The sequence below is a fragment of the Globicephala melas genome, chromosome 16, assembly GCF_963455315.2.
Source record: "Globicephala melas chromosome 16, mGloMel1.2, whole genome shotgun sequence".
NCBI lineage: Eukaryota > Metazoa > Chordata > Mammalia > Artiodactyla > Delphinidae > Globicephala > Globicephala melas.
The window spans coordinates 43,848,314-43,856,204 of NC_083329.1; the positions used below are offsets into that span (position 1 = coordinate 43,848,314).

Here is a 7,891-nt window from a genome sequence, read left to right on the forward strand (position 1 = left end):
TCATCACACCACCAGCCCCCACCACTTTCCCCCCTTGGTGTCCATACGTTTGTTCTCTACATCTGTGTCTCTATTTCTGCCCTGCAAACCGGTTCATCTGTACCATTTTTCTAGGTTCCAGATCAGTGTAAGTTTTTAATCAACAAAAGAATGTAATAAAAGCATGCGTTTGGGGCTATTTATTTAGCAGAGTGTAGAATTGGAATTGGAATAATTTGTCATACTAGAATCCTCAGAATCATTCTTGGCTTCCACCTGTGAATGAAATCCTGCTGATTGTACTAGAAATGCCTTTGGCATATGAGCCATGGCAGAATCTTAGTTCAGAATCTCAACCTCTTTCCTAAATCATAGCAATAACCTCCTAATTTACCTCCTTCTTTAGTCTCCTCACTTCCATCACTCTCAGTGCTCCTACCAAAGAGGTTTTTCTAAAAATGAGTTTAAGCTGCCTAAAAAGTTATTTGTCCATCTTTTGCTAACAAACTCCTTAGCATATTACACACAGCCCTTCACAACCTAATGCTACCCAACTTCTTTAGACTTGTCTCATACTAACTCCTTTTCACATATATTTTGTCTTCTTAAGGACAGCATGCCCTCATGCATATCTGCGACTTGCACATACTGTTTCCCTTTTCTGGAAAGCACCTCCACCCTTCCTCACTTGAAAAAAACAGTTCAAATGTCACCTACTCTATGAAACCATTCCCTACTCTCCCAGCAGATTTAAACAGATGGATCATGCCTTAGTCACCTTTGTATTTTTAGAACTTATTGCAGTATCTAGCATAGTACTGGCTTCTACTAGAATGGAGTCTTTTTTTTAATATATTTAAAATGATAAATATTACCGTTGTATTTTGGAAAAAATGTAAAACAATACAGGTCTATATAAAGTAAAAATTGAGTACCATCTACTCATTCCTGCAATACTAAGGTATAATCACCATTAAACCCAATTTTGTGTGTATTATTTTGCACACTTTTTATGCATGCACACACATGCATATGTGTGAGTATAGTTTTAAAAAATTCAAGCCTGAATGACTGAATGAATGAGGAAATAAAGGAACTTCAGATGTTATTTTTAGCAACCCACAAATTAGTTAAATAAGTCAAGAAAGAGTCTTTTTAAACTGTTTTTTAAAAAATATTTATTTATTTGGCTGTGCCGGGTCTTTGTTGCAGCATGTGGGATCTTCATTGTGGCATGTGGGACCTTTCAGTTGTGGCATCTGAACTCTTAAGTTGTGGCATGTGGGATGTAGTTCCCCGACCAGGCATCGAACCCAGGCCCCCTGCATCGGTAGTGTGGAGTCTTTCTTAACCACTGGACCATGAGGGAAGTCCCAAGAAGGAGTCTTTACAAGGATAGAAAAGAAACAATAAAATGTAAGGGAATATTAAAAAAAACCAAACAAACTGGGAATTCCCTGGCGGTCCAGTGGTTAGGACCCCACGCTTATGCTGCAGGGCTGCACAGGTTCGATCCCTGGTCAGGGAACTAAGATACTGCAAGCTGAACAGTGCAGCCAGAAAAAAAAACAAAAACAAAAAAACTATGGCAACTTCATCACTGAATTGCCTATATTACACTTACATAGAGTCAAATATAATTTCAAAGCTGCAAACTGTGGATTCATAGGTGGAAATTTTTAACAAGATGCAACAAGGAAGATAATCCTTCCTATATATCTCTCTCTGAATACCAGTTTTCATACCTGTACAACACAAATAATTCCACTTTGTAGGATCTATGAAAGGATTAGAAGCAAAATATATTAACATGCTTGCCATGTAGTTGAGTTTTAAATTATAATTATTACCATTTGTATTGATCCAGTGTTTTACAATGTGAGGGCAGACAATGTAGGTTATCTTGTTTATTAATAGCATTATTCCCTCAATATAATCATTCTGAATTTCTTCCACTCTTTAATTTGGCTTTCAGGAATATCCAGCAATATGAATTTGGGTTTTATAATTTGCATAAAATTATAGTTATCCATTTTACTTGTCCTTCCTCCTGCTGACTCATAGAATCAGCTTTAAAATAGAAAACCTATATTTATTTTGCATAATAATACTGCTATAGCAATGGTTAAAAATAACTCTGATACCCTCTTTTTTTTTTTTTCGCGGTACGCGGGCCTCTCACTGTTGTGGCCTCTCCCGTTGTGGAGCACGGGCTCCGGACACGCAGGCTCAGCAGCCATGGCTCATGGGCCCAGCCGCTCCACGGCATGTGTGATCTTCCCGAACCGGGGCACGAACCTGTGTCCCCTGCATCGGCAGGCGGACTCTCAACCACTGCGCCACCAGGGAAGCCCCTCTGATACCCTCTTAATAATTAAGGTTGCATACCTTGTTCTAATTGAGAAGTAATTCATAAACTAATTTAGATATCTGGGAACTATTAACATGCAATAGATCTTTCTTTAGAATTTTTCTCTCCTTTCCATCATTTTGTACACTGTTGGGGTTTTTTTGTTTGTTTTTGTTTTGTTTTTTATGTTTTGGCTGCACTGCATGGCATGTGTACTGTTTTAAAAGGCAAACTGCTCTGAGGTGATAATAGACTCTAAGTGAATGAAAATGGTTTGAAGGAAAAAATTATACATGTAGTTTTCTTCACATACTTTATTAAAATCTTGATTTACAGGAAAGCTAGGAGATATTCAGATTATAATTTTTTCTTATATTGCTGCAAAGAACTGTTATACTTTTATAACTTGTGTGTGTTTATACTTTATTTCCCCAAAGTGTAAACTTGTTGAAACAGGAACGATGTCTTATCCTTTTTGTACCATTTCCAATGCCTATCACAGTGCTATTTAATTGCTGATGAGTACACTGTCTTTAGATGTGGTGTTTATAGTATAACCTTATTTCTAGAAATATATTTTACTTATGAGTTCAGAATTACGTCTATTCCTCATGCTAAACCTACTAGGTGATTGTTCCTATTGTAGCTGGATTATTTGTCCATTATAATTACAAAAGCAAGACTGCTTTCTCTTAGGAATATTTTTTTCTTCAAGTGATAACTATGGATCTAACTCTTATTCACCAGGGAATTATCGTGGTCTCTGACTGCTGCTGCTGCTATTTATTGGTGCTACTTTCAGCTTTACTAGTGTGCAATATCAATAAACCATGATCATTGCTTTCATACATATGTTCCCAAATTTTACATTGCTCCCATCTACACACATAACTGTCCCTCCTATTGGCAAATGACACTTCTAACAGGTAGCTGCTGTTTTCTGTGGTGCCAAATTTGTATATAACTTATTTGTGCAAAACTAATCTTTTTACATTTTTAAATCTCCCTCTCTCTCTTTCTCTCCCTCCCTCCATCCATTCGTCATGCTCAATGTACTATGCTAGTATTATAGGGGACAGAAAGAAGCATAAGACTTAGCCTTGTCCTCAAGTATAGCTTACCATCTATTGAGGAAAAAATATGTACACATAAAAAAAGATTAACAACCAGAGGGCTATATGATATGTCACAAATAAATAATATGAGTTCACATAGTCTAGAAGATCCAAGGAAGATATTTGGGGCTGGAATGATGTGATATGTTGACTGAGTCTGAGGGATAGTCTGATATAATGGGAAAAGTGCAAGACAATGAATTGGAAGACCAGGTGTTCATTTCCACATCTTATTAACTGTTGTAACATTGTGACATGGGCTTTCTGAACTTAATTTCTCTCATTTGTAAATTGGGAACCATGATCATGATAATACTTGCTCTGTCTACTTCTTCAATTCATGAATCATATAATCAAATACAGTTATATAAAGATGTTCTGAAAACATTAAAGAACAATTCCAACCTAAGTGTGTGTTGCTTTAATTTTTCATCACCTACCATAGTGTTTATGCTAAAACACCACTAATAATTAAGAAATGTTAAAAGTTCAATAGGAAGAGAGGAGCAATGCTGGTATATAATTCATATGTTATTTAATCGGGAGAGGAAATGACAAAATAAAAGACAGGGCTGTGATGCAAATATGACTTTTTTGTTTGGATACAATCCATACTACATCTATAATTATTTAGAAGCTAATAATAAGTGTTATGAATAATGTAAGGATAATGATAACCACTGTTGGGACTTCCCTGGCAGTTTAGTGGTTAAGACTCTGTGCTCCCAATGCAGGAGGCACAGGTTCCATCCCTGGTCAGGGAACTAGATCCCACACGCCACATGGCATGGCCAAAAAAAAAAGATAGCTATTATTTATTGAGCTTTTACTCTGTGCCAGGAACTTTTTATATACTCTCTAATTTAATCTTCATAACAATCCTAAGAATCAACTATCACTGTTCCCATTTCACAGAGGGGAAAACTCTGGGACAGAGAGATTGTCATTTAGCAAGGTCACACAGGTAATAACAAGCACGGGATTTGAACTTAGATCTAACTACTAAGTCTGTATGCTTATCCAGTAATTTCCATAACTTTGGCATATCACACAAAATGCAATGGTAAACTCAGAGCCAAACTGAAGTGCTTTGATGTATTTATTAACAGACAAGAAATAGATATTTAAATAATAAACTATTTCAAGCAAAGGTGAAGGGAGGAATGAAGCTTTAGAGGGAGGAGAAAGGCCAGTTCATGGAGGACTTGCATGCCATATATGAGAATTTAAACTTGATTCTGTGGGTAATCATGAGCCATTGAAGGTTTCAAGTACAGAAATGTGATCATTGCCTGCCTGGCACAGAGTTGCTGCTCCATTCATACTTCATGAACAAATGAATGAATGGGATTTGCCTTTTAGAAGGACTGACCTGGTGACAGTGTGAAATATGGTTTGGAGGGAAGTAAGACTGAAAGTAGGCAAACTGGGGACTTCCCTGGCAGTCCACTGGTTAAGAGTCCGTGCTTCCACTGCAGGGGCCATGGGTTCAATCCTTGGTCCGGGAACTAAGATCCCACAGGCTGCACAACGCAGCCAAAAAAAGAAAGAAAGGAAGAAAGTAGGAAAACTACTGTAAGATTTTGGGAAAAGATAGCAGAGCCGTTGTGAACAAGTGGCATACAGGAGCTGACTGGTACTGGCTTAAAAAGCCAATTATATATATCTCTTCCCAACTTCAGGTTCAGTGACATTCAGTTGGTGGTTTGAAATCAGCCATGCGAGTATTTATTTACACCATAGATCTCAGCAAAAACTACAAATTAGGGCTCTCTTTTCGGAGAGCTGATTTACCAACACACTACTGGCCTGATCAAAAGCTATAGCAATGTGACGGAAGAGGAGGAAATACTTACTAGAGGGGCTAATGAAATAGAATCAGCAATACTTATCATTAGTTGGTTGATGGGTGAGGAGTGTGAATGAGGGAGATTATATAATAGTTTATCAAGTTATTGGCTTCCATGATTCCAATGGGATACTGGTGCCTCTTACCAAGAGAAGGAGTTCAAGATAGGGGAAAGATAGTGAATTCTGTTCAGGGAAAACTGAGGTATCTGTGAAACATGATGGTAAAGATGCCAGTGGCTATATATTGGGGTTGCCCAAAAAGTTCGTTCGGGTTTGCTGTAAGATTTTACGGCTACGGAAAACCTCGAACAAACTGTTTGGCCAACCCAATAGATGTGAGAGTAAAAGGAGAGGTCTGGATTCAATATGAAATAGGGAACCATGAGGGTGTAACTGATAGTTGAAGTCAGCTGCGACTGAAACACTGGGAGCAGATGAAATTTTAAAACAAAATAAAGGGATAGAACCCTGGAAAAGTCTTCAAGTTTTATAAAGTAAATATACATGAAGCCATATGCCTTTTTGTTCAAAGACAGTGTGAGTAAGTAGGTAGAATTATATTTTCTGTGTAAATGCTGAGTTTGGAATAAAATTATCACTGCAATGTATATGAGTTTTAAAGAATATTGGAATCTGATGAAAATAGAAATGTTATAGATCAGATTTATAAGAACTTTATAGCAAGATTTATGAAAATGACACTTTAAAACAACAAAAAGCTTTTTAAATGTCCAAAAGAAGTTTAACTTTATACCAAACATCTGAAAGAATAAAAACACTCTAGAAAAATATAAAGAAAAATTATTTCAGAAATTAGCTAAAATGTAATTATAAGGAAGTCTAGCCTATACTTACCTCTATCTTGACACTGTACTGCAACTCTTCCTTTCTTTGCCTCTGCCACTAGTTTTCACTGCAGGTGGTGAGAATGCTGTGTCTATATTTGTTTGGGGCCTTGTACATAGTATGTACTCAGAAAAAAACAAACAATAAAACCCAGCCCTGTTTCTTCCATGACAGGGTGAGAGGTTTGAACAGATGACCTGGAAGGTCCCTTTCAATCCTGAGAATCTGTGAAAAGGAAGTGGTGATAGTTGCTTACCACTTAAAAGAAGAAGTGGGCTTAATTTTCTATGGCACCGAAGGATCAATGTTTCAAAGCTACAGATTCTCAGCTCAATATTACACTGGTAAGAATTTTCTAACAAAGCTATCCAACAGAGGAAAGGCTGTTTCAGGAGGTGGCTATCTTTGAAATAAATGGAACGTGAGAGTAGAAGGACCCTTCCATAGCTTTAGTTTAGGTCTTCCCAATCTTCTTCATGCCATTGTCCACATGGAAAATGGTTGTACAGCACATCTATCAATATCTCAAGGCAGGACTTCCCTGGTGGCACAGTGGTTAAGAATCCGCCTGCCAATTCAGGGGACACAGGTTCGAGCCCTGGTCCAGGAAGATCCCACATGCCGTGGAGCAACTAAGCCCGTGAGTCACAACTACTGAGCCTGCTCTCCAGAGGCCATGAGCCACAACCACTGAGCCCGCGTGCCACAACTACTGAAGCCCACGCGCTCTAGGGCCTGTGCTTCGCAACGAGAAGCCACCGCAATGAGAAGCACGCGCACCGCAACGAAGAGTAACCCCCGCTCACCACTAGAGAAAGCCCACATGCAGCAAAGAAGACCCAACACAGCCTAAAGTAAATAAATAAAATAAATGTATAAAAAAAAGAAAAAAATCTCAAGGCATACGTGTCACACGTTCTCAGGGCTTTGGGTGGGAAAACGCTGACGTAGTCCAGCGTCCTCAGCTGCAGTGGGGGAATTAAATCCTAGAGAGGGGATGCGACATTCCCGGATCAAGACGTTAATGCTGAAGCTAGAACTCTAGTCTCCGGACAACTAACTAGCCAAAGTCTCCTCCCCACAAATTAAGCAGGGGTTGGATGTCAAGCTTGAAGACTGCGACAGCGGTAGTGACAGTGGACAGTGGATGGGGTGATGGTCCGGATCGGTATTGCTTTAATGTGGTCCCATTACCACTGGCATTAGAACTTGTTAAACCTTGAGGAACCTGGGACCCACACAGACATACTGAATCTGGCTCTGCTGCAAGGCCTGGGAATCTGCATTTTAAGGTTTGCAACCATGCCCCACCCCCCTCCTCGGCAGTAATTTTGGACTCTGAGCTCCACCTCCTGCTTGAACTGAGGGACTCTGCTGGGCGCGTAGCACCCAGCAACCTGACCTCAAAGAAGCGTGGGCGGCACAGCTACACTGTGGTAAAATTGTCTGTTACGTACTAGTCCTTTCCGTCGTCACAGGCCAGCCAAGTACAGTGTCCGGGTGAGGCCACCGCCGTGCCTCCATCAGCCTCCTGGGCCAGCGGCTGAGCTGGCTGCGGAGGGCGGGCTGCGGATGGGGGTAGAGGCGGCTCAGCAGCGTCCCCTCGAGGAACTGCTGAGCCGTGCGGCCATTTCCCTTCTCCTCCCCCGAGTTCCTCCTACTTCTTCGTAGTCCCGCCCACCAAGGAACCCACTACGGCACCCGCGCCTTCTTCCTTGCCCCGCCCCCATCTAAACCGGATGTTAACCGA

The 7,891-nt window shown here is 40.0% G+C and overlaps 1 long non-coding RNA gene across 2 annotated transcripts; it reads right to left on the bottom strand.

Annotated features, from left to right (window-relative positions):
• Nucleotides 1-1,103: 1,103 nt before the first annotated feature.
• On the bottom strand, nucleotides 1,104-7,784 carry LOC132593653 (uncharacterized). Of its 2 annotated transcripts, none has more exons than XR_009559398.1 (3): nucleotides 6,151-7,784; nucleotides 4,817-4,967; nucleotides 1,104-1,364 (listed from the first exon to the last, which is right to left on the bottom strand). It is a non-coding gene; the product is annotated as an uncharacterized lncRNA (long non-coding RNA). The 2 variants fall into 2 exon arrangements; XR_009559397.1 differs by lacking the exon at nucleotides 1,104-1,364 and having other exon boundaries at nucleotides 2,530-4,967; nucleotides 6,151-6,366; nucleotides 7,599-7,784.
• Nucleotides 7,785-7,891: the final 107 nt, after the last annotated feature.